The sequence below is a fragment of the Stegostoma tigrinum genome, chromosome 8 (assembly GCF_030684315.1).
Source record: "Stegostoma tigrinum isolate sSteTig4 chromosome 8, sSteTig4.hap1, whole genome shotgun sequence".
Taxonomy (NCBI): Eukaryota; Metazoa; Chordata; class Chondrichthyes; order Orectolobiformes; family Stegostomatidae; genus Stegostoma; species Stegostoma tigrinum.
In genome coordinates, this window is record NC_081361.1 from 96,763,366 (window position 1) to 96,790,392 (window position 27,027).

The following is a 27,027-nucleotide window of genomic DNA, read 5'->3' on the forward strand; positions in this document are numbered from 1 at the left end:
ACAAGGTCACCCAGGTCCCTCTGCACAGCAGCATGCTGCAATTTTTTACCATTCAAGTAATAGTCCTTTTTACGTTATTCTGACCAAAATGGATGACTTCACATTTATTAACATTATCATCCATCTGCTAGACCTCTGTTAACTCACTTAAAGTATCTATACCCCTCTGAAAACTTTCAGAGTCCTCTTCACACTTTGCTCTACCACTCACCTGAGTATCATCCACAAATTTTGACACACTATACACGGTCCCCAACTCCAAATCATCTATGTAAATTGTAAACACTGATCCCTGACACATACCAGTAATGGCACATGACATCCGTTGCACTTGTAATGTCTTCACAGAATTTCAGCACATTAGTTAAACATGGCCTGCCTTTCATAAGCCCATGCTGTGACTGCCTAATGGAACAATTTCTAGCTAGATGTCTTGCTATTTCTTCCTTTATGATAGATTCAAGCATTTTTCCCTCTACAGCAGTTTAGCTAACCAGCCTATAATTCCCCATATTCTGACTACTTCCTTTTTTAAACAGTAGAGTCACATTTGCTGTTTTCCAATTTGCTGGAACTGCCCCAGAGTCCAGCGAATTTTAGAAAATTACCACCAGCGCAATTGTTATTTCTCCTGCCATCTCTTTTCGTACCCTGGGATGCCTTCCATCACGGCCAGGAGACTTGTCTATGTTTAGATCCATTAGCTTGCCCAACACTACCTCTTTCATGATAATGATCATTTCTGAGTCCTCACCTACTTTAGTCTCCTTGACATCAATTATTGCCACGTTATTGTGTCCTCCACTGTGAAGACCAACACAAAATACCTGTTCAATGTCTCAGCTGTTTCCACATTTCCCATCATTAAATTCTCTTTCTCATCCTCTGAAGGGCCAACGTTTACCTTAGCCACTCTTTCACATTTTATATTTTGTAGAAAATTTTACTATCTGTCTTAGTATTAGGAAACTAGTTTCCTGGAATATAAAGTTTACACTCATAATCTATCATACTTTTCTTTATAGCTTTATTTGTGGCTTTTTGTTGGCCTTCAGTGTTTTCCCAACCTTCTAGTTTCCCACTGGTCACGGCCACTTTGTATGCCTTATCTTTCAATTTCCTAGCCTTCCTCATTTCCTTCGACATCCATAGCTGATTGCCCCTTTTTCTACAGCCTTCCTTAACGCTAGTATATACTTTTGCTAAGAGCTTTAAAATTGCTTTGAAAGTTCTCCACTGTTCCTCAACTATCCCTCAAATGTTTATTATGCTAGCTGCATGGTAATCTGTACATCACGTTAATCCTCTTTACTGTCGGTATGGGGTCTTTGGTCTTTGATAGCATTTGACGCAGTGTTGATGGGGACGAAGCTGATGACCAGGATACATGAACACCAGCTGGCAGTAAAAAGACATGATCAATATCCACTTGTCTCAATACACACAAACAATCAAGGCCATCAGTTCGACTGGGAACAAAGTGACTAAACTAGAACAAGCAAACAACAGACATATATCATAGAATCCCTACAGTGTGGAAGCAGGCCCTTTGGGCCAACAAGTCCACACCGACCCTCAGAGTATCCTATCCAGACTCATCCCTTCCCCAACCCACCTACCCTGCATGTCCCTAGACAATATGGAGCAATTTCCCGTGGCCAATCCATCTAAACTGCACATCTTCGGTCTGTGGGAGGAAACAGGAGCACCCGGACGAAACCAACGCAGACATGGGGAGAATGTGCAAACTCCCCACATACAGTCTTCTAAGGATAGAATTAAACTCAGGTCCCTGGCTCTGTGAGGCAGCAGTGCTAACCACTGAGCCACCGGGCTGCCCAGAGCAAAGGAATTTCTGGAGGCCTGGTTCTCAACACAGGACTCCATTAACAAACCCCGTATACAGATCACTCCAAAAAACAGATCTGGAAGTGACAAGACACACAACAGAGTTGTACACAGCAATTCAGAATGGAGCAGAACACCAATGCTTTTAGGTCGCACTGATGATGTTGTCTACAATGGTAATAAAACTTTTACACATTATAGAACAACTAGCTGGGAGAGCGAGCCAACAACTGCGACCACAACGTGAGCTACAAATTTTTGCTGAGACATTACCAAAATTCACCAAAGACCCTCAGACAGGCCATCTGAACCCACGACCACATCCATCTAGAAGATCAAAGGTAGCAGGTACATGGGAACGCCACCCCCTGCAAGTCCCCCTCCAAGCCACTCACCATCTTGACTTGGAAATACTTTGCCGTTCCTTTGGTGTCACTGGGTCAAAGTCCTGGAATTCCCACTGTAAGGGCATTGTAGGTCAACCCACAGCAGGTGGACTGCAGCGGCTCATGAAGGCAGCTCACCCCCACCTTCTTAATGGGCAACTAGGGATGGGAAAATAAGGGATAATGGGAACTGCAGATGCTGGAGAATCCAAGATAATAAAGTGTGAGGCTGGATGAACACAGCAGGCCAAGCAGCATCTCAGGAGCACAAAAGCAGACGTTTCGGGCCTTGACCCTTCATCAGAGACTCTGATGTAGGCTCTGATGAAGGGTCTAGGGCCAAAACGTCAGCTTTTGTGCTCCTAAGATGCTGCTTGGCCTGCTGTGTTCATCCAGCTGCACACTTTATTATTACGGGAAAATAAGGGTTGGCCAGCCAGAGATGTCCACGTCCCACAAATGAAGAGAAGCAAAACTGGGCAAGGAAGTTGCCATGGTTCATGAGCATGAGGCTGGAAAAGCACAGCCGGCCAGGCAACATCCGAGGAGCAGGAAAGTCAATGCTTCGGCCTGAAACATTGATTTACCTGCTTAGACTGCAAGACAAAGGAGTGGAAGTAAGGCCATTTGGCCCATCAAGTCCACTCTGCCATTTAAATCATGGCTGATGGGCATTCCAGCTCCACTTCCCTGCACTCTCCCCGTAGCCCTTGATTCCTTTTGAGATCAAGAATTTGTCGATCTCTGCCTCGAAGGCATCCAACGTCCTGGCCTCCACTGCACTCCGTGGCAATGAATTCCACAAGCCCACCACACACTGGCTGAAGAAATGTCGTTTCATTTCAGTTTTAAATTTATCCCCTCTAATTTTAAGGCTGTGCCCATGGGTCCTAGCCTCTCCGCCTAACGGAAACAACTTAAATAGAATCTAAATAGAAAGCGGGACATAACACCAGCGCTTTGTCGGAGGCTCACTGATGATGTTACCTAGAATGGTGACGAAACGTCTGAAAACTAACCTTCCAGCTCAGCGAGCAAACTCACATCCGGAAACAACTTCCTAGCGTCCACCCGTTCTAAACCATACATTATCTTGTAAGTTTCTATTAGATGTCCCCTCAACCTTCTAAACTGTAAGGAGTACAATCCCAGGATCCTCAGCCGTTCACCTTACGTTAAACCTACCATTCCAGGGATCATCTGTGTGCATCTCCGCTGGACACGCTCCAGGGCTAGTATGTCCTTCCTGAGGTGTGGGGCTCAAAATTGGACACAGTATTCTAAATGGGGCCTAAATAGAGCTTTATAAAGCCTCAGAAGCACATCGCTGCTTTTATATTCCAACCCTCTTGAGATAAACGACAACATTACATTCGCTTTCTTAATCACGGACTCTACCTGCAAGTTAACCTTTTAGAGAATCCTGGGCCAACACTCCTAGATCCCTTTGCACTTCTGCTTTATAAAATTTCTCACCATTTAGAAAATAGTCCATGCCTGTATTCTTTTTTCCAAAGTGCAAGACCTCGCATTTGCTCATATTGAATTTCATCAGCCATTTCCTGGACCACTCTCCTAAACTGTCTAAATCTTTCTGCAGCTTTCCCACCTCCTCAATACTACCTGCCTCTCCACCTATCTTCGCATCATCAGCAAACTTTGCCAGAAAGCCCCCAGTCCCTTCATCCAGATCACTAGTATATAAAGTGAACAGCTGCGGGCCCAACACTGAACCCTGCAGGACACTACTCGTCACCAGTTGCCATTCCGAAACAGAGCCTGATATCTCAACTCTCTGCCTTCGGTTAGACAGCCAATCCTCAATCCAAGCCAGCAGCTCACCTCGAACACTATGGGCCCTCACCTTGCTCAGCAGCCTCCCGTGAGGCACCTTATCAAAGGCCTTTTGGAAGTCTAGACAGATAACATCCACTGGGTTTCCCTGGTCTAACCTACTTGTTATCTCTTCAAAGAATTCTAACAGGTTTGTCAGGCACGGCCTCCCCTTACTAAATCCATGCTGACTTGTTCTAATCTGACCCTGCACTTCCAGGAATTTAGAAATCTCATCCTTGACGATGGATTCTAGAATTTTACCAACTACCGAGGTTAGACTAATCGGCCTATAATTTTCCATCTTTTGCCTTGATCCTTTCTTAAACAAGGGGGTGACAACAGCAATTTTCCAATCATCTGGGACTTTCCATAACTCCAGTGACTTTTGAAAGATCACGGCCCAAGCTTCCGCTATTTCCTCAGCCACCTCCCTCAGAACTCTAGGATGTAGCCCATCGGGGCCAGGAGATTTATCAATTTTTAGACCCTTTAGCTTTTCTGGCACTTTCTCTTTTGTAATGCCTACCATACTCAACTCTGCCCCCTGGCTCTCCCTAATTGTTGGCATACTGCTCATGTCTTCCACTGTGAAGACTGACGCAAAGTACTTATTAAGTTCTTCAGCTATTTCCTTATCTCCCATCACTAGCTTCCAGCATCAATTTGGAGCAGCCCAATATCTACTTTTGCCTCTCATTTGTTTCTTATGTATTGAAAGAAACTTTTACTCTCATTTCTAATATTACTAGCTAGCCGACCTTCATATTTGATCTTCTTCCTTATTGCTCTCTATGTTATCATCTGTTTGTTTTTGTAGCCTTCCCAATCTTCTGATTTCCCAGTTGGCCACTTTATAGGCTGTCTCTTTTTCTTTGATACATTTCCTGACTTCCTTTGTCAGCCATGCCTGTCTAATCCCACTCCGGATAATTTTTCTTTTCTTTGGGATGAACCTCTGTCCTGTGTCCTCAATTACACCCAGAAACTCCTGCCATTGTAGGTCTACTGTCTTTCCCGCTAGGGTCTGCTCCCAGTCGATTTTCATCAATTCCTCTCTCATGCCCCTGTAATTACCTTTATTTAACTGTAACACCGTTACATCCGATTTTGCCTTCTCTCTTTCAAACTGCAGACTGAACTCTACCATATTATGATCGCTGCCTCCCAAGTGTTCCCTTAGTTTAAGGTCTTTTATAAAGTCTGGCTCATTACATAGCACTAAGTCCATAATAGACTGCTCCCTTGTGGACTCCATCACAAGCTGTTCCAAAAAACCATCCTGCAAACATTCCATGAATTCCCTTTCTTTGGATCCACCAGCAACATTATTCACCCAATCCACCTGCATATTGAAGTCCCCCATGATCACCTTGACCTTGCCTTTCTGACATGCCCTATCTATTTCCTGGTGCATCTTGCGCCCCTGGTCCTGATCACTGTTAGGAGATCTGTACATAACTCCCGTTATAGTTTTTTTGCCTTTGTGGTTCCTCAACTCCACCCACACAGACTCCACATCCTCTGATCCTATGTCATTCAATGCCGTGGATTTAATCCCATTCTTAACTAACAAGGCAACCCTGCCCCCTCTGCCCACCTCCCTGTCTTTTCAATAAGTTGTACATTTTTGGATGTTTAACTGCCAGTCCTGAACTCCCTGCAACCATGTCTCTGTGATGCCTACCACATCATAATCATTCAAGTGAATTTGTGCTATTAATTCATCTACTTTCTTACGGATACTACGAGCATTTAGGTTTGGATGTTGCCTGACCTGCTGTGCTTTTCCAACCTTACCCCTCTACTCTCTGGCTTCCAGCATCTGTAGTCCTTATTGTCTCCAAGTTGCCATGGTTTCCCAGGCAGGGAACTAGCTACATTTCTCACCTCCTGGAGAGGCAGGTGCATGGTGATGTGCTGAGTTGAAACCACTCATGTCCATGAAGTGACCGTTTAAGGTCTGTAATTGCTGGAATATCGAGAAGTCACACACAAATCTTTTGCTCAGAGTTGAATCAGAGAATCCCTTCAGTGTGGAAACAGGCCCTTCAACCCATCAAGTCCACACTGACCCTTGGACCATCCCTCCCAGACCCATTCCCCTGATAACCCACCTAATCTGCACATCCCTGAACACTACGGGCAATGCAGCATGGCCAATCTTTGGACTGGGGAGGAAACCAGAGCACCCAGAGGAAACCCACCCAGACACGGGGAGAATGCAAAAACTCCACACACGCAGTCACCCGAGGGTGGAATCGAACCTGGGTCCCTGGCACTAGGAGGCTGCAGTGCTAACCACTGAGACACCGTGACACCCTGGTGGCATAAAGGTGGTGAGTTTCTTTCCAGGGCCAACTTCTCCTTCTCAGATTCCCTCCTGCAACCTCCAGGAATTGGAAATTCATGCCCAAGAGGGAGTACATTTGATGTAGAGGGGGTGCAGCAGAAGGTCACGAGGTCATATTGGGGATGGCAGGACAATCCAATGAGAAGAAATAGGTTTAACTGGCTCTGTGCTCATGAGAGTTTTGAAGGATGGGAGGTGTGTGAGGGCATCGGATTGAAATGTGTTTAATTCAACAGGGCTGGACAGACTAGGTGCCTGGAAGGTATCTACATCCAGGGAACACAGACTTGGGATGTTGGGCAGGCATATTTTTTCCCTCCAAGGGTAGCAAACTTTTGGAATTCCATACCACAGAAGATTGTCGGAGCCACTTTGTTGAATATATTGAAGAAAGATGAATAGATAGCTTTTGAAGGCCACAAGGGATTTGAGGAGCAAACAGGACTGTGGCATTCAATTAGAACATAGAACATAGAACATTACAGCACAGTACAGGCCCTTTGGCCCTCGATGTTGCACCGACCTGTGAAACCAAACTGAAGTTCATCTAACCTACACTATTCCATTGTCATCCACATGTTTACCCAATGAACATTTAAACGCCCTTAAAGTTGGCGAGGCTTCAACCGATAGATCAGCCATTGAATGGCAGAACAGATTTGAAGGGCACATAGCCTGATCCTGCTCCAGGTTTCAATGGTTCTCAGTCTGAAAGCTAATGAAACTGCTCTGGTGGTGCTACAGTGGCTCACACTGCTGCCTCCCAGTGCCAGGAACCCGGGATCCATCCCACCCTTGGACAACCGTCTGTGTGGAGTTTGCATTTTCCCCCTGTCTCTGTGTGGGTTCCACCTGAGTGCCCTGGCTTCATCCCACAGTCCAAAGATGTGAAACCTCGGAGATTGGCCATGCTAAGTTGCCCATAGTGCCCAGGCTTGTGTGGGTTAGCCACAGGAAATGCAGGGATGGAGTGGGTCTAGTTAGGATGCTCTTCGGAGAGTTGGTGTGGGCTGAATGGTCTGTTTCCAGCCTGCAAAGTATCTATGATGCTGTAGGAAGCTGATTTCAAGGAAGCATTTTGAGCAGATTAAGTAAGCAATAGCCTCTCTGTCAGGGAAAATGGTCTCAAATCAAAATGAAAATTGCACAAGCTTAAATGACTGAAGTAGGAGCAAACAGCAGAAAATTTATATCAGGAATGGGAGACAGTTAAACCAGCATGACCATCACAGAGTTTATTTTGCAAATTTATAGATGATAACAAGGGTTTGGCAGAAGAGATGAACAGATATTTGATATTTGTTTTCAACTATACCATCTGCATGTTGCATCTGTCCCTTTGCATTTTAGATCAAACTGAAGCTCAAATGAGTTGGCTGCACATCTCCAGGGTAATGCTAGAAGCTTTCTTTCCAAAAAAAAGGTGATAAAAACACCTAGTCCAGATTTCATTTCTCCAAACAAAAAAACTGAACGGACTATCACAGGTATTACTGAGGATATAAATAAAGCCATCTTGAATAGCTCACCAAGAGTTAAGGAAATCTTAAGTCATTAGAGGAGGAAACACATGATGTTCACTTTTATTCTAATTAAAGATTTAAAATCATAAACCTGTGAAGAGTTCACAGAATCAGAGAACTGTGTCAGCACAGCCATTCAGCCCATTGTGTTTGTGCCTGCTCTATCATTGTGCAATTCACCAATAGCTGATCCCACCACACCACGCCCCCCCCCCCCCCCCCCGCCACTCCAAAGCCCACCCTCAGCTGCTTCGCCACACTCCTCAATTTCACTCCTGGACTGAGTCTGATGCCATCTCGTTCTCATGCACTGACTCCAGATCCCAACTTGGCCAATGGAATTTAATGTAGGAAAGTGTCAGAGCAGCCATTTTGCTTGGAAGAATCAGAAAGCAGGCTATTATTTAAGTCATAGCACGCCTACAGTTTGGAAGCAAGCCATTTGGCCCATCGAGTCACATCGACCCTCCAACGAGCTTCCCACCCAGACTCACTGCCCACCTAAACCCTGCATTCCCCATGGCACATCACCTAGACTGCATATCCCTGCATACTATGGCAATTTAGCAGGGTCAATGCACCCAACCAGCATATATTTGGACTGTGGGAGGAAATCACAGCACCCAAGCCAACACGAGAAGAGTAGATAAACTCCACACAGACCTGAGGGTGGAATGGAACCAGGGTCCTTGGTGCTGTGAGGCAGCAGTGCTAACCAGTGACTTACTATGGAGAGACTGCAAAAAATTTCAGTACAGGAGCATTGGGTGTACTAGTGCATAATGCCCAAAATAAATATTAGCAAGCAGGTGCAAAAAGTAATTGAGAAGGTGAATGGAATTTTGGTCTTTAACTTGAGAACATGCTAATGTTTATGTTTGGGCTAGTTTATTTTCAGCTTAATTTCGCTGCCGGAGCTCTGCATGGCTTGAAGAATTATTTCTACTTGAAAATGCTAAGTTTTAAAGGCCACAATTTGGCTGGAAAATAGCAACAAGATGCTACAGACCAGTTGGTCAAACCAATGTACAGTTCAAACATTCGCCTTCGTTCAGAGACAATAAACTTGCCTCTGAGTGAAAGCCTCATGTTTCAATACTCATTGCATGAATTTAAGTACATAATCCAGGCAGCTATTCCAGTGAATTGCTGAATGGATGTTGTGTGTTAAAGATGCAAAGATTTTGTGAGGTGTATGGGGTGGGGGGGTGGGGGGGGGTGGTTGTGTTGGAGGTGGAGGGCGGTTCTCTAAGCGTAGTTTCAAATCCCAATGTGATAGGTGGTGAAATTTTCATTCAGCAAAGTATGGGGCAGTCATAAATATTGTAGATATTTAATGTTCTTCTAAAAGAAGCCTCCTTGTGGAAGGAAATCTGCCATCCTCAAGTAGTCTGGCCTAAATGTGACTCTAGATCCACAGCACTAGGACTGACTTTTAACTGCCCAATGCTGATCCAACCAGTGATGCCCATATCCTGGGAATAAAAGAAAGGTCAGGTGAGATGGCACACTGATACCTGCTCAGATAAGATAATTAACTGTAAGTTTGTGTTATATTTGAATTAAGAAAGTTCTGAAAGGGTTAATATTTTATTGAATGCAGTAAACATCGCTTTTGGTGAGAAGATAAAATGCGATCTTCATGCAAGACAGACTGAAGGCTAGCTCCACCCGAGAGTTTTTTTTTATTTTAAAACCACAGAAACCCTACAGTGTGAAAACGGGGCATTCAGCCCATCAAGCCCACACTGAGCCTCCAAAAACATCCCACTCAGACCACGCCAACCATCACTGTAGCTCTGCATTTCCCATGGCTAGGGAGGAAGCCCACACAGACACGGGAAGAATGTGCAAGCTCAGTCACCCAAGGAGTTGAATCAAAAATGAGTCCCTAGTGCTGCGAGGCAGTAGTGTTAACCCCTGAGACACCGTGCCTCCCTAGCAGTAACATGCAGACTGTTCTTCTAAATTGTAAATAGTTGCAGAGAGACAAAAATTACATTTTCTTTACAAGGTTCATTTCATTTAACTCTTGAAAACTGTAGACCATACAGACGTCAAAGAAACCACGTTTAAAAGGTACAGATGGCAGAATCCATATGTTCAGTTACATTTTACTAAAGTTCATGGCATTTACCGGAGAAACTAAGGCTCACAATTTTCAGAGTGTCAGCAAGAGAGCACAGAGTGAGATAAGGAGAAAGTTCTTTATTCAGAGAGCTGTTAGGAATGTGCTGCCTGGGAGAACAGGTGCAGGCAGATTCCATATAGGGTTTCCAAAGACAGCTTGACTTCTATTTGAAATTGACAAATTTAGAGGGCTGCAGAGGTAGGGTTGGAAAATAAAAAGAGCTGGGGTAGCTCTTTCAGGAGCTGATACAGACATGATGGGTTGAATGGCCATCTTCTGTATTGGAACATTCTATGATAAGTCACTCGATGAAACTTGGCAGGTCTGTGAACAGGGAAACAGAGTTATCATTTTGAATTCACAGTTGGATCACATCTGGAATACTGTGAAGAGATATTTTCTCCTTATCGAAGGAAAGATATTGTGGCGTTGGAGGTTGTCCAGAGAAGGCTCGCTATGCCCACCCCAGGAATGGAGGGATGCTTTTATGAGGAGAGTTTGAGTAGGTTGGTCTTGTACTCATGGGAATTTAGAAGAATGACAACAGATTTTATTCAAACATAGAAAACTCTTCTTGTATGGAGACTAGACAGGGTCAAAGAGCAAATGTTGCGTCTCCTAGTGGGAGAGTCTAGAACCAGAATAAAGGGCGAGGTAGATTCATTTTTAATCAGTAAGGGAATCAAGGGTTATGGGGTAAAGGCAAGAAAGTGGACTTGTGGCTTATGAAATCAGCCATGATCTCATTGAATGGTGGAGCAGACTCAATGGGCTGTATGGCCTACTTCTGTTGTTTGTGATATGCATAAATGATCTGGAGGAAGCTATAGATGGTCTGATTAACAAGTTTGCAGATGATATGAAGATTGGTGGAGTAGCAGATAGTGAAAGGGACTGTCGGAGAATGCAACAGAATATAGATAGATTGGATTGTTGGGTGAAGAAATGGTAGATGGAGTTCAATCCAGGCAAATGTGAGGTGATGCATTTTGGAAGATCTAATTCAAGAGCGAATTATACGATAAATGGGAATGTCCTGGGGAAAATTGATGCTCAGTGAGATCTGGGTGTTCAGGTCCATTGTACTCTGAAGGTGGCAACTCAGGTCGATAGAGTGGTCAAGTAGGCATACGGCATGCTTTCCTTCATTGCACGGGGTATTGAGTACAACAGTTGGCAGGTCATGTTACAGTTGTACAGGACTTTCGTTCGACCACATTTAGAATACTGCGTACGGTTCTGGTTGCCACATTACCAAAAGGATGTGGATGCTTTGGAGAGGGTGTGGAGGAGGTTCACCAGGATGTTACCTGGTATGGAGGGCGCTAGCTATGAAGAGAGGCTGAGTGGATTAGGATTATTTACATTAGAAAGAAGAAGGTTGAGGGTGGACCTGATTGAGGTCTACAGAATCATGAGAGGCAACGACAGGGTGGATAGCAAGAAACTTTTTCCCAGAGTGGGGAACTCAATTATTAGTGGTAATGATTTCAGGGTGAGAGGGGAAAAGTTTAAGGGAAATGTGCATGAAAAGTTCTTTATGCAGAGCATGGTGGGTGCCTGGAACGCATTGCCAGCGGAGGTGGTAGGGGCGGACACGATAGCATCATTTAAGATGTATCTAGACAGATGCATGAATGGGCAGGGAGCAGAGGGATACAGATCCTTGGAAAATAGGCGACAGGTTTAGATAGAGGATCTGGATCAATGCAGGCTTGGAGGGCCAAAGGGCCTGTTCCTGTGCTGTAATTTTCTTTGTTCTTTGTTCTCTGTTCTGTTACTGCTGTCTTATGATCTGTGCTGTAATTGTTCTGTTTCCAACTGATACATTAGAATTCAGACAGTGAGGAAGCAGGCCATTCAACCTGTTGAGTCCACACCAATCCTCCCAACCAGACTGACCTCCTCTACCCTACTCCACTCCTGTAATCCTGCATTTCCCACAGCTAACCCACCTAACCTGCTCATCCCTGGGCACTTTGGGGCAATTTAGCATGGCCTATCTACCCTAATCTGAACATCTTTGGACTGTGGGGGGAAACAGGAGCACCCAGAGGAAACCCACACAGGCACGAGGAGAATGTGCAAACTCCACACAGACCATCGTCCGAGGGCGGAATCAAAACCAGCTCCCTGGCAATGCAAGAAAGCCATGTTAACCTGCGTGTGCCCGCGCACATGCGTGCGTGCGTGCATGTGTGTGCGTGAGTCTGAGTGCAGGGCATTGCAAGTGCGCATTTAAATACTTAAATGATATGAGTTTCTATCTCTACCACCCTTACAGGCAGTGAGTTCCAGATTCCCACCATCCTCTGAGTGAAAATAATATGTTGTATCCTCTCTACACCTGCCCTTTACCTTAAATGAATCATACTGATTCCTCCACAAAGGCGAAAACTTTCTCCCCATCTGTGCCTCTCATACTTTTCAATCATCTCTCCCCCACCCCACCCCAGACTCCTTTCTGCTCCAAGGAAAACAACACCAGTTTATCCAAGCTCTCTTCAAATATAAAACTCCCCGGCCCAGACAACATCCTGACCAGACTAACAAAGAAAAGCTGAAAGCTGCCCTAAATCTGAGGAATAAAAGATGGTAATAAATCACTGCATTGAGTCCATCAACTGAGAAACATAATACCTCTGGATTAAGAATGATGATCTGAATAAAATACTGCGAAAGAAGGTTTTACATTAAAATACAACTGATTATCACACCCCAATTCATCAAACTATTTCGAAATGGAGTAGCAGTTTTTTTTAATTTCTGCCATCCTTTAAATGAGGCCACCCATTCCCTGTTTTGGGATGGAGATATTTATAATCATTTTCCAGTTTATCAATGAACAACAAGTTGTGGTCTTAAATCATTGGAAATCAGAAACTTCCCAGATTTCATTCACATTCTGCACCAAGTTAAGTGCCATGAGATATTGTGAACTGTTAAATACACATGGCAAAGTACATTTGATTGCTTATGATAGCTAATCTTAGCCAAATTGCCATTTGGGACACCATAATTGTCCTTCTTGGTCCCAGATGAGAAAAGGACAATTTTGGTCAGAACTGCCACCATCTGTTGTCCAATGACCCTGTTGGACAACATCTTCAGTGTTAAGTGACGACAGAATTGAGCTTGGCTGCAATGTCTGGTGACTTTCACAATCTCAGGTCCTCATTGACAATAAGCACTGAACATACTGGGCTGCAAAAAAATGCCTTTGAGAGAACTTTGCCAAACATTCCTATAATTAAACGACATTTTTTAAAAATTCATTCATAGGGTGAAGGCATCACTGGCTAGGCAGCATTTATTGCCCATCCCAAATTGCCCAGAGTCCATCACATTGCTGTGGGCCTTGAGTCACATGTAGGCCAGACCGGGTAAGGATGGCAGTTTCCTTCCCTGAAGGGCATGACTGAACCAGATGGGTTTTTCCGACAATCAATTTATGGTCATCATTAGATATTAAACCAGATGTTTATTGAATTCAAATTCCAACATCTGCCAGGACAGGATTCAAATCTGGGCCCCCAGAAGATTATCTGGGTCTCTGGATTAATAGTCCAGTGATAATACCACTAGGCCATCGCCTCTCCATCATCTGAAAGTCAGTTTTCAACATTTACAATTGCAGTATAGAGTTTTAGTTTATTTTAGTTTGAGTCAGATACTTTAGAGACTTTTAAGCGACTCTTGGATAGGCACGTGGGGGATAGTAAAATGTGGGGTATGCAGGGTAGATTGATCATAGTAGGATAATAGGTCAGCATAACATCGTGGGCTGAAGGGCCTGTACTGCCCAATACTGTTCTATGTTCTATGTTTACACAGTCAGACGGATGTTGGAAATTTGGACATCTTCTGTTCATGATTTTGTGACCAACTTCAAACAAATAATTACCCCTTTGGCATGTGCGTGAAGCAGTGCATCAAACAGCCTGTGCTATTGTGCGAGCCAAGGCTGGTAAGGGGGTCTTTCAGGATTCCTGCACACTGAGGCTTCAATGCCAAACTTTGCAACTTCTCAGTGGCAGTTCCATGAGTGATAACGAGAGAAAATAAGTAGACAACATCGCAAAGACAATTCCTCCATTCATAGAAATGTGAAGGAGATGATAATGATGTCCTGATGAAGGGTTTTGGCCCAGAACATTGACTTTCCTGCTCCTTGGATGTTGTCTGACCAGCTGTGCTTTTCCAGCTTTGTATCTATTGAGATGATAATGAAGATCAGGGATGCAATGTAGTAAAGTGTGAGGTTATGCATTTTGATAGGAAGAATAGAAGCAGAGACTGTTTTCTCAATGAGAAAGGCTTTGGATAACTAAATACGCAGATGGTCTTTAAAGACGGAATCTCAGAGACTCATCAAGTTTCCACAACATAGAAATGGGCCCTTTGCCCCGTCATGTCAATACTGGTCATCAAACATCTACCTACCTTAAGCCCATTTTCCAGCATGTGGCCTGTAACCTTACATGGGATGATATTCTAAGAGCTCATCTCTAAATAGTTCTTTAATGCTTTACTAGTTCCTGCTTCTACCATCCTTTCAGACAGTGAAATACAAAATACCCACCAGCTTTGCTCACTCATGAGATTTTAATTATCCTTTATTAAGGGTGAGAGTGTCGAACACCAGCAAAATCGAGCAGAGTCAGCATTGCTTCGTCAAGGGGAGGTCATGCCTGGCAAATCTATTTGAATTCTTTGAGGAGGTAACAGAACTAGTTAGACAAAGGAAAGCCAGCAAACATGATCTGTTTGGATTTCCAGAAGGCCTTTGACAAGGTGCCGCACAGCAGACTGCTAAATAAGATAAGAGCCCATGGTGTTAGAGGCTAGGTCCTGGCATGGATAGAGGATTGGCTGACTGGCAGAAGGCAGGGAGTAGGGATAAAGTAATCTTTTACAGCCTGTGACTAATGGATTTCAGAAGGGGCCAGTGTCGGGACCACGACTATTCACATAATACATTAATGATCTGGATGAAGGAATTCAGGGCATTATTTCTAAGTTTAAAGATGACGCAGAGATAGGTGAATGCACAGAGTAGTGTTGAGGACTCGGGGAGGCTGCAGAAGGACTTGGACAGGCTGGAAAAGCGGGCAAAGAAGTGGCAGATGGAATACAAAGTGGGAGAGTGTGCAGTTATGCACTTTGGTCGGAAGAATAGAGGCGTAGACTATTTTCTAAATGAGAAAGGCTTTGGAAATCTGAAGAACAAAGGAGCTTGGGAGTCCAAGTTCAGGATTTTCTTAAGGTTAACATGCAGATTCAGTTGGCAGTGAGGAAGCAAATGCAATGTTATCATTCATTCCAAGAGGGCAAGAATAAAAGAGCAGGGATGTAATGCTGATGCTGCCTCAGGCTCTGGTCAGACCACATGTGGAATATTGCGGGTAGTTTTGGGCCCTGTATCTCAGGAAAGATGCCCTGGCATTGCAGGGGATCCAGAGGAGGTTTACAAGAATGACCCTAGAGGTGAAGGGCTTGTCACATGAGGAGTGGTTGAGAACTCTGACTCAGTAGTCTATGCATTTTAGAAGGATGAGGGGAATTTGATTGCAATTTACAGAATTATGAGAGGCCTGGGATAGGGTGGAAGTGGAGAAGATGGTTCCACCAGGAGGAGAGATTAGGACCTGAGGGCACAGCCTCAGAGTGATGGGATGACCCTTTAGAACTGCGATGAAGATGAATTTCTTCAGCCAGAAAGTAGTGAATCTGTGGAACTCAGTAATGCAGAGGGCTGTGGAAGTCAAGTCAATAAGTGTATTTAAAACAGAGATCAACAGGTTATTGATTAGTAAGAGGATCAAGGGTTACGTGGAGAACGCAGGAGAATGGGATTGAGAAACATATCAGCCATGGCCAAACTTGGAGCCAACTTGATCAGCTGAATGGAGTAATTTTGCTCCTATATCTTATGGTCTTATGGTTTTTGGTGAAAATGTTTTCTGCAAATTGCCTCTGAATCTCCAGCTCCTGATCTTAAAAAAGTTTTCCTGTATTATTGAAGCTGTGAAAAGGGAACTGTTTCTCCTTGCCTACTCTACCTTTGCCCCTCAGAACTTTGTACAGCTCAGCCAGGTCCTCCCTCAGCTTTCTCTGCTCTTAGGAAAACACTCCTGCAATCTACTGTCTCTTCATTGTTGAATCACCCCACCCCAGGCAACATCTGGTAAATCTCCTTTGCACACCCTCCAGTGTAATCACATCCTTTCTGCAGTACAGTGGCCAGAACTGCACACAGTACTCCAGCTGTGGCCTAACTAAGGTTATATGCAGCCCCATCATAACATCCCTGCTGTTGTATTCAATGCCTTGACTAGTAAAGGCAAGTATCCCGTATACTTTCTTAAGCACCTTATCTACCTGTCCTATTGCCTTCAAGGATCTATGGGCATGCATGCCAATGTCCTGCTGCTCTTCTGTATTCTGTACAGATGGAGGTGACAGCAATGTTTTGCAGGACTGTCAATACAGAGACCCAGGCTTGAATCCCACCACATTAGGTAGTGAGTTGTGAATTCAATAAAAACATGGAATTAAGAGTCTACTGATGACCATGAGTCGACTGTCAGAAAACCCCATTTGGCTCACTAATGTCCTTTAGGGAAGGAAACTGCCATCCTTACCCAGTCTGGCCTACATGTGACTCCAAACCCATGGCAACGTGGTTGACTGCCCTCTGGGCAATCAGGGATGGGCAAAAAGTGTTGGCCTGGCCAGCGATGCTTTCATCCTGTGAATGAACAAAAATAAACTTCAGAGGGTATTACTGTTTAACACACTGTGCGTTGTTTTGTGACCTCCTGTGAAATGCATCATCTCACACACTTCAGGATTAAATGTCATTTGCCACTATGCAACTGATCTGAGCAGCTAATGTCTATCTCAAACTAAAGTTATGGCGCTGTTACCCGATGATAGTTAAGTCACCCCGTAAGTAGGTCACCAGATCCAGTGGCAAACTTAAGATAGTTTCATTATTACTATTGCTGTCAATTATATCAGTGGAGAGTTGACGCAGTATAACTCTTGAATAGTCAAACAGAAGGTGGAATCTTACGAGTCACTGACAGGAAAAAGGAGCGGAAATAAGGCTGTGGTTAATATAAACACTGCAGACTGGGTAAAAAAAAAACAATTGTGGTGAGTTGTCACCATTCCCACTGCTATTCCAGCATTATTACATCTTCCCAGTGCAAGACTCCTGAGATTTGTTTTTAATAAAATGGCCTTAAGTCACATTTAGTGATAATGGGAACTGCAGATGCTGGAGAATCCAAGATAACAAAGTGTGGAGCTGGATGAACACAGCAGGCCAAGCAGCATCTCAGGAGCACAAAAGCTGACATTTCGGGCCTAGACCTTTCTGATGAAGGGTCTAGGCCCGAAACGCTTTTGTGCTCCTAAGATGCTGCTTGGCCTGCTGTGTTCATCCAGCCCCACACTTTGTTATCTTAAATCACATTTATGCTGAATAGCTTACTTTTTTTTTACAGAAAATTGTATGGGTTATGAGGCTGCAAAACAGTTTTGTGCATGAATTGGCACAAAATAGTTTGGCTCTCAAGCAAATGATTGAAATCCGTCTCTGAAGTGTTGTCCACAGCATGCGCTGAGTTTTGTATTTGTTGTTTTGTATGTACATTGTCGAAATGAGTATAGCCTTGAGCTAAACTGACTCCATTATTTAAATAAGGTATCACTTGGGTTCCAAATGAGGATAATGGTCAATTCTCAGTCAGAGCACTCAGTTGTAAAACCTCATGAAGACTCTAATACCAAAGCAGAAAATGTTGAAAATAAGGAGCGGATCAGTCCGTAGCGTTGGAGAGAGAAAGAAAGACAGAGGCAGATTTAACAGGCAGGACACTGGCATTATGGTCAGGTGGAGATCCTAATCTTTTGAGTAGGACCTTAAGATTGGGGTAAGTGGGTGTCATAGAGTTATAGGAACATAACAGTACAGAAACAGGCCCTTAGATCCATGCCAATCAGATATCCTACATTAATCATTTGCCTGCATTTCACCCATATCCCTCTAAACCTGAAAGAACTGCGGATGCTGTAAATCAGGAACAAAAACAGAAGTTGCTGGAAAAGCTCAGCAGGTCTGGCAACATCTGTGGAGGAAAAGACAGATTTAATGATTCAGGTCCGGTGAGGAAGATTCTGAGGAAGGGTCACTGCACCCGAAACGTTAATGCTGTTTTCTCCTTCACATTTGCTGCCAGACCTGCTGAGCTTTTCCAGCAACTGTGTTGTTGTCCCTCTAAACCCTTCCTACTCATATACCCATCCAGATGGCTTTTAAATGTTGTAATTGTACCAGCCTCCAGCACTTCTTATGGCAGCAAGTTCCATACAAAAAGTCGCCCCTTAGGTCAGTTCCTGACATTTGTATTGAGGCCAGAAATTTGATGTTAAATTGGGTACCACCCAACAATGAATTTGCCTCCACTAACCACAGGAACAAAGAAGCAGACGTAGATCAGCCAGCCCAACTGGTCTGCTTCGCCCTCGACCGCGTCTCCCGCATTTCCCGCAACACGTCTCTCACACCCCGCCCCCGCCACAACCGCCCCAAGAGGATCCCCCTCGTTCTCACACACCACCCTACCAACCTCCGGATACAACGCATTATCCTCCGACACTTCCGCCATCTACAATCCGACCCCACCACCCAAGACATTTTTCCATCCCCTCCCCTGTCTGCTTTCCGGAGAGACCACTCTCTCCATGACTCCCTTGTTCGCTCCACACTGCCCTCCAACCCCACCACACCCGGCACCTTCCCCTGCAACCGCAGGAAATGCTACACTTGTCCCCACACCTCCTCCCTCACCCCTATCCCAGGCCCCAAGATGACATTCCACATTAAGCAGAGGTTCACCTGCACATCTGCCAATGTGGTATACTGCATCCACTGTACCCGGTGCGGCTTCCTCTACATTGGGGAAACCAAGCGGAGGCTTGGAGACCGCTTTGCAGAACACCTCCGCTCAGTTCGCAACAAACTACGGCACCTCCTAGTCGCAAACCATTTCCACTCCCTCTCTCATTCTCTTGATGACATGTCCATCATGGGCCTCCTGCAGTGCCACAGTGATGCCACCTGAAGGTTGCAGGAACAGCAACTCATATTCCGCCTGGGAACCCTGCAGCCTAATGGTATCAATGTGGACTTCACCAGTTTCAAAATCTCCCCTTCCCCAACTGCATCCCTAAACCAGCCCAGTTCGTCCCCTCCCCCCACTGCACCACACAACCAGCCCAGCTCCTCCACTCCACCCACTGCATCCCAAAACCAGTCCAACCTGTCTCCGCCTCTCTAACCTGTTCTTCCTCTCACCCATCCCATCCTCCCACCCCAAGCCGCACCCCCATCTACCTACTAACCTCATCCCACCTCCTTGACCTGTCCGTCTTCCCTGGACTGACCTATCCCCTCCCTACCTCCCCACCTATATTCTCTCCACCTATCTTCTTTTCTCTCCATCTTTGGTCCGCCTCCCCCTCTCTCCCTATTTATTCCAGAACCCTCACCCCAGCCCCCTCTTTGATGAAGGGTCTAGGCCCGAAACGTCAGCTTTTGTGCTCCTGAGATGCTGCTTGACCTGCTGTGTTCATCCAGCCTCACATTTTGTTGTCTTGGTCTGCTTCGCCACTCTGATTGATGGTTGATCACCTGTTTCAATGCTACATTCCCACACTATCCCTACATCACCTCATTTCTTTAGAAACTATAAACCTGTCAATAAAGGCAATGTATTGCAGATGTTGAATGACTGAAATAAAAGCAGAAAGTGCTGGAGATGTTCAGCAAACCTGCAAGCATCTACAAACAGAGAAATTAAGTTAATGCATCAGGTATGATATGACTCGCCTTCTAAGCTCTGTCTTGAACTTACAAGTGGACTATGCTCCGGCAATGTTTTTGTGGTAGACAATTTTATAGATTCACCAGTCCCTGAGTGAAGAAGTTCTTCCTCAATAGTAGCCCCTTTAATTCTGAAATTGTATCCCTTGATTCTAGACTGTATGGCCAGAGGGAATCATCCTTTTTCTATCTATACTGTTTACTCAATTAAGCATGTTAATGCTCTAAACTCCTCAATGACTCCTCAGAGGACAGTTTGACCAGGAATCAACCTGGTGAATATCTGCTGCACTCTCTCAATGGCAAGTATGTTCTTCCTTAGGCAAGACAGGCAGACTGCAAGCAATACTCTCAGTGCAGTCTCAACAATGGTCCATAACATTCAAGCAAGAATTCCTCTCTGTACTCAAATTCACTTGTGATAAGAGTTAACAACTGTTTATTTTCTGAATTACCTACTGCCCTTCAGCAATGAATAAAAGAATGAATGAAATGCAGAGGAGAGTGTAGTAGCGATTTACAAGAATGGCTTCAGGAATGCAATACTTCAGCTCTCAGTCAATACAGGATCCCGATGCAAACCTGAAACATTGACTTTCTGACCTGCTGTGTTCCTCCAGCTCCATACTGTATTGACTCTGACTCCAGCATCTGCAGTTCTTGCTCTCTCCTAGCTCAGCCATGGGTACAGATTGAAGTAGGTGGGCTTGTTCTCCCTGGTGAGAGGAAACCCGAATGGAGGTTTAATAGGGGTTTTCAAAATCATGAGCCTGCTGGATAGAGTAGACAGAAAAAAAACTGTTCCAGCTTATAAAAGGAACAATAATGAGAGGTCACAGTTTTAAAGCATTGTGCAAATGAAGCAAGAGTCGCCTGAGAAAGAATCTTTGTCATGCACGGAGTAATTAGAAAATTGCATGCTCTAGCTTGAAATATGGTGGACTCCGGCTCAATTGGCATGGAGGAGCCAGTGTTGGACTGGGGTGGACAAGGTCAGAAATCATGCAACGCCAGGTTATAGTCCAACAGGCTTATTTGAAATCACAAGCTTTCAGAGCCTCAATCGTCCTTTAGGTGTTAGCGAGAGAGGTCATATCTGACACAGAATTTATAAGTATAAGATCAAATAGCCACATCATTGATGAGGATGTATTAAACAAACTTGAGATGCTGTTAAATGCATACACACACACACACACACACACACACACACACACACACAGACACACACACACACGAATCTATGGGGTGAATTAATATTTGCAGATACATTATATTTTGTTCCAAAGCACAAAATTTATAGACAATCAGTCAATATGGTATCTTATAAATTCCCACTTTAGAAATAAAACCAGTCTGACTCCAAACCAAAACAGAAACTGATTCTAAACAAGGCCTCACACCTCTTCTTTACAGCAATAAAAACTTTAGTTCTCTCAGAATATGACTTCATAGGAATTAGTGGACCTACTTATACATATTAATCAATTTAAACCTTCTAACGAATTAAAGATTTAACAACATCTTAGGTTTGTTTAATACATCCTCATCAGTGATGTGACCTTGTGATCTTTTACTTATAAACTCTGTGTCTGATATGACAACTCTTTCTAACACCTGAAGAAAAAGTAAGACTCCGAAAGTTTGTGTTTTTGATTAAACCTGTTGGGCTATAACCTGAGGTTCAAATGAAGCATTTATAAGGGATGCAATGGCCTAGAGGTATTACCACTGGGCTGTTAATCTAGAGACCCAGATAATGCTCGGGGTGTGAATCTTGCCACAGCAGAGGGTGGAATTCGAAATCAATAAATATCTAAAATTAAGAATCTAGTGAAACCATGAACCCATTGCTGTTTATCAGAAAAACAAATCTGATTCACTAATGTCCTTTAGGGAAGGAAGCTGCCATCCTTACCTGGTCTCACCTACATATGGCTCCAGACCCACAGCAAAGTGGTTGATTCTGAATTACTCTCTGGGCAAAGAGAGATGGGCAATAAATGCTGCCAAGCCAGCGACGCCCCCATCTCGTGAATGAATAAAGGCAAATAAAGAGGAACATTGGATGATTATTAAGATAGAAATAGAATGCAAGGATGTGGGGAAACAGCAGGAGTTTGGTGATAGCTACTGAGGTTTGGTTGTAGAGCCGATGCAGGAGTGATGGGCTGAATGTCCTCCTTCTGTGTTGTAACAATTATGAACAAGGGCAGACAAGTTGCTTTGTACATCAACACTTGCTTGTATCATCTGCAAACATGGAAATATTACAAATTATATTGATCACTGACATAAGGTGTGAACAACCGAGGCCCAAGCTCTGATGTCTGCAGTACCCCATTGGTTGCAGCCTGTCAAACTGTGAATGATCAAGCAGTTCCTGTCTACAGTTAAGGACGGAGGATAGACTCTGATGAAGAACTTGTGTGGCTCTCCAGTGATGAAGTGTCTGCAACATTCAACTGTGGTGGGTTCAAGAGAGGGAAGAAGCGTCCATCCTGAGATGCCTTCCCATCCAATTATAGAATCATAGGATCCTACAGTGCAGAAAGTGGCCATGTGGCCCATCAAGTCCACTTCGACCTTCTGAAGAGCATCGCTGCACACTCAACTTTCCAACTGCATCCCCTCCCGCCACCATGTAACCTTCCTTTCCCATGGCTAATCCAACTAACCTGCACACCCCTGGACAATTCAGCATGGCCAACCCACCTAACCTGCACATCTTCAGACCACAGGAGAAACCTGAGCACCCAAAGGAAACCCGCAGAGACATAAGGAGAATGTGCAAATTCCTCACAGATGGTTGTCTGAGGGCAGAATTGAGCTCAGTACCCTGGCATTGCGAAGCAGCAGTGCTAACCTTTGAGCTACTGTGCTATTGGGAGGTGATGGCCTAGTGGTAATATTGCTGGACCATTAATCCAGAGACACATGTAATGTTCTGGGGACCTGGATTCGAATCCCGTCATGGCAGATGGTGGAATTTGAATTCAATAAATATCTGGAATAAAGAGTCTAATGATGACCATGAATCCATTGTTGATTGTTGGAGGAGATACCCATCTGGTCCACTAATGTCCTTTAGGGAAGGAAACTGCCATCTTTACCTGGCCAGACCTACATGTGACTCCAGGCCCACAACAATGTGATTGCCACTTACTTGCCCTCTGAGAAATTAGGGATGGGCAATAAATGTTGCCTTAGCCAGCAATGCCTTCATCCCACGAATGAATAAAGGGGAATAAAATGGAAAGAATTCCAGGATTTGACCCCAGTGAGAGCAAAGAAATGGAGAAACCGTTCTAAACCATGATGCCACAAGGTTTAAAGGGAAAATTCCAGGTGGCGGTATGTCCCAGCATGTGTTGTCCTTGCCCTTTTAGGTGGTAGAGCTGGTGGCTTTGGGAGGTGCTGTTGGAAGAGGCTTGTTGTGTTAGAGATAGTAGGAACTGCAGATGCTGGAGAATCCAAGATAACAAGGTGTAGAGCTGGATGAACACAGCAGGCCAAGCAGCATCAGAGGAGCAGGAAAGCTGTCATTTTGGGCATAGAGCCTTGATCAGAAATGGGGGAGGGGAAGGGGGTTCTGAAATAAATAGGGAGAGAGGGGGAGGTGGATCGAAGATGGATAGAGGAGAAGATAGGTGGAGAGGAGACAGAGGAGTTAAAGAGGAGGGAATGAAGCCAGTAAAGTTGAGTCTAGGTGGGGAGATAGGGAGGGGATAGGTCAGTCCAGGGAAGACGGACAGGTCAAGGAGGCGGGATGAGGTTAGTAGGTAGGAAATGGGGGTGCAGCTTGAGGTGGGAGGAGGGGATAAGTGAGAGGAAGAACAGGTTAGGGATGCGGGGATGAGCTGGCTGGTTTTGGGATGCCGTGGGGAGAGGGGAGATTTTGAAGCTTGTGAAGTTCACATTGATACCATTGGGCTGCAGTGTTCCCATGCGGAATCTGAGTTGCAGTTCCTGCAACCTTCGGGTGGCATCATTGTGGCACTGCAGGAGACCCAGGATGGAGATGTCAACTGAGGAATGGGAGGGGGAGTGGAAATGGTTCGCGACTGGGAGGTGCAGTTGTTTATTGCAACCCAAGCGTAGGTGTTCTGCAAAGCCGTCCGCAAGCCTCAGCTTGGTTTCCCCAATGTAGAGGAAGCCACACCGGGTACAGCGGGTGCAGTGTACCACATTGGCAGATGTGCAGATGAACATCTGCTTGATGTGGAACATCTTCTTGGGGCCTGGGAAAGGGGTGAGGGGGGAGGTGTGGGGGCAGGTAGAGCACTTCCTGTGGTTGCAGACAAAAGTGCCGGTTCTGGTGGGGTTGGAGGGCAGTGTGGAGTGAACAAGGGAGTCCCGGAGAGAGTGGTCCCTCTGGAAAGCAGACAAGGGTGGGGAGGGAAAAATGCCTTTGGTGGTGGGGTCAAATTGCAGGTCGCGGAAGTGTCGGAGGATGACGTGTTGGATCCGGAGTTTGGTGGGGTGGGACATGAGGATGAGGGGGCTTCTGTTTTGGCTGTTATTGCGGGGAAGAGGTGTGAGGGATGAGTTGCGGGAAATGTGGGAGACGCAGTCGAGGGCGTTCTTGACCACTGCAGGGGGGGATGCTGTGGTCCTTGAAAATCAGGACTGCTCCTGTTGTTTGTACCAATCCTGCCAAGATTTGGAGAAAGTTTTGGTGATAATCCTGAATTTAAGAACCAAGTTGTTCTAAGAATTCAACAGAATTGTTCTCGAGGAAGTGCCATGCTTGTATGTTTTTGTTTGCCTGTTTAACTGTCAGATGTCACTTTGGAGTCACACCTTGGACGAAAAATGTAGGTGAACATTTCAATACAGTGCCAGGGTAAAATCACCATAGTTTCAGAGGACCGTAGGGCAGCTGTCTCATTAGAGTGAGGGAAAGAGAAACCATTGAAGGTTGGATTTGAGGCATGGTCTGCTCTCCCAAGTGAATGCAAAAGATCCCACTGGATTTTTTCATTGATTCATTAAAATGACTGCAGGAGGCCATTCAGTCCTTCACATCTGGATTGCTTTGGCTCAGTTAGCCAGGCAACTTGCTTGTGATGCAGAGTACCACCAATAGTACAAGATCAACTCCCACACTTGCTGAGTTTATCATAAATTGAATTGAATGATTTATTGTCAGCTATATTGTACAATGTTGCCACAATCTGGTGCCATTTTGAATAATTTAAGAACTAAGGACAAGAATAAGAAGGGCCATCCTTCTCAGCCTCTCCCCTCACCTCCTGTTAAACCACAATCTGTTCTCTCTCACTCTCTAATTAAAGAGCTGCCCTATACTGGTCTGATAAGACTATGATGATTTTGCATTTATCCTGCTGGATCTCTGTAACAGAAGTTCAACTTGTCCCACCCCCTTTCTCTTTGAAACAAAGACAGAAATTGCTCAAAAGCTCAGTGGGTCTGGCAGCATCTGTGGAGAGAAATTAAGTCAATTGGAATGACCTTTCCTCAGAAAAGATTGAATCTGCACCAAGCAGAGCAATTGCAGATCCTAATCAACACTTTGGAAATGGTGGTAACTTGCTGTGCAACAGTTGAAGGCTGTGAGTCCAATAAAACAAGAGTGGCTGTTCTTCAAAAATGAATTCACTGGTTGCAGAGCACTTTGAGTTATCTTTGTGTTGGGAAAGGGACTAAAAATGCCAGTGTGTCTTTTTGTTCATAACTTGGCAGGTGCGTTCGGAGCAGAGTTGGCAACACAAGGTATGTCAGCTGCACATCTGCAGATCCAGTTGAAGAGAAGACAAATCGAGATAAATGGTTGAGATAGTGAGGCCAAAATAAGAGAAGGAGTTTGAAAACAAGCATTGGGTAGCGATGCAGAGGGAATTTACAGGTGGGTTGTTAACTTACAATCAATCTTGATGCTTTGCATTCATATAATTATCTTTCTATCTATGATACAAAGATTGCTGTTTAATCCTCTGAGTACCTCTTGGATCTTTTCTTATATGTCGAGCAGTCCAGGTGCATTCAATGCTGACACTGCACTTCTGCCCAAAGTTAAGATGTTCCTGTCACATTAAATGCCGGGTGGCATCAGAATTGTATTAACGTTGTATTTAAATGTGTCTTTCAGTGCGATATGCTGCTAACACTGCTATTTTAATCCTTGGGAACTGCATCGGGGGAATGGTCTGGAGAATTACAAAAAGCCACTGCTCTGGATTTTCATGATATTTTTATTAAATTCCGGGTGAGCAGTCTGACATTTGTCAATTTTTGGATGATGGTGCAAAATTAATTTGCCTTGGACCACAAAATTAGAATTGCTTCTTCGATACAGTCATGCTGTCATTAACCCATTGCTACACCCACCAACTGTGACCAAAATCCTTTAAAGAGAGTTTAGAACTTACAGTTAATGGATAACACTGGAAGTTAGTATTTAACATTTGGAAAAGGGTTTACTCTATCAAATGACTAAAAGCACAATTGCTTAAAAGTTACAGGGATAGTAGCAACCGCACATGCTGGAGAATCAGAGAACAAGGTGTAGAGCTGGATGAACACAGCAGGCCAAGCAGCATCAGAGGAGCAGGAAGGCTGACGTTTTGGGTCCAGACCCTTCACTAGAAATTGGGGAGGGGAAGTGTATTTTGAAATAAATAGGGAGAGAGGGGGAGGCAGATAGAAGATGAATAAAGGAGAAGGTAGGTGCAGAGAAGACAGACAGGCCAAAGAGGAGGGGTTAGAGTCAGTAAAGTTGAACGTAGTTGGGGAGTTAGGGATGGGATAGGCCGGTCCAGGGAGGATGGACAGGTCAAGGAGGCGGGATGAGGTTAGCGGGTAGGAGATGGGGATTGGGGTTTGAGGTGGGAGGAATGGTTAGGGAGGCGGGGACAAGCTGGGCTGGTTTTGTGATGCGTTCTGGGTGAAGGGGGAGGGTTAGATTTTGAAGCTTGTGAAGTCCACATTGATACCCTTGGGCTGCAGAGTTCCCAAGCGGAATATGAGATGCTGTTCCTGCAGCTTTCAGGTGGCAGTTGTTGTCTTTTGTGGGCAACATTAACTGTAGAAATAAA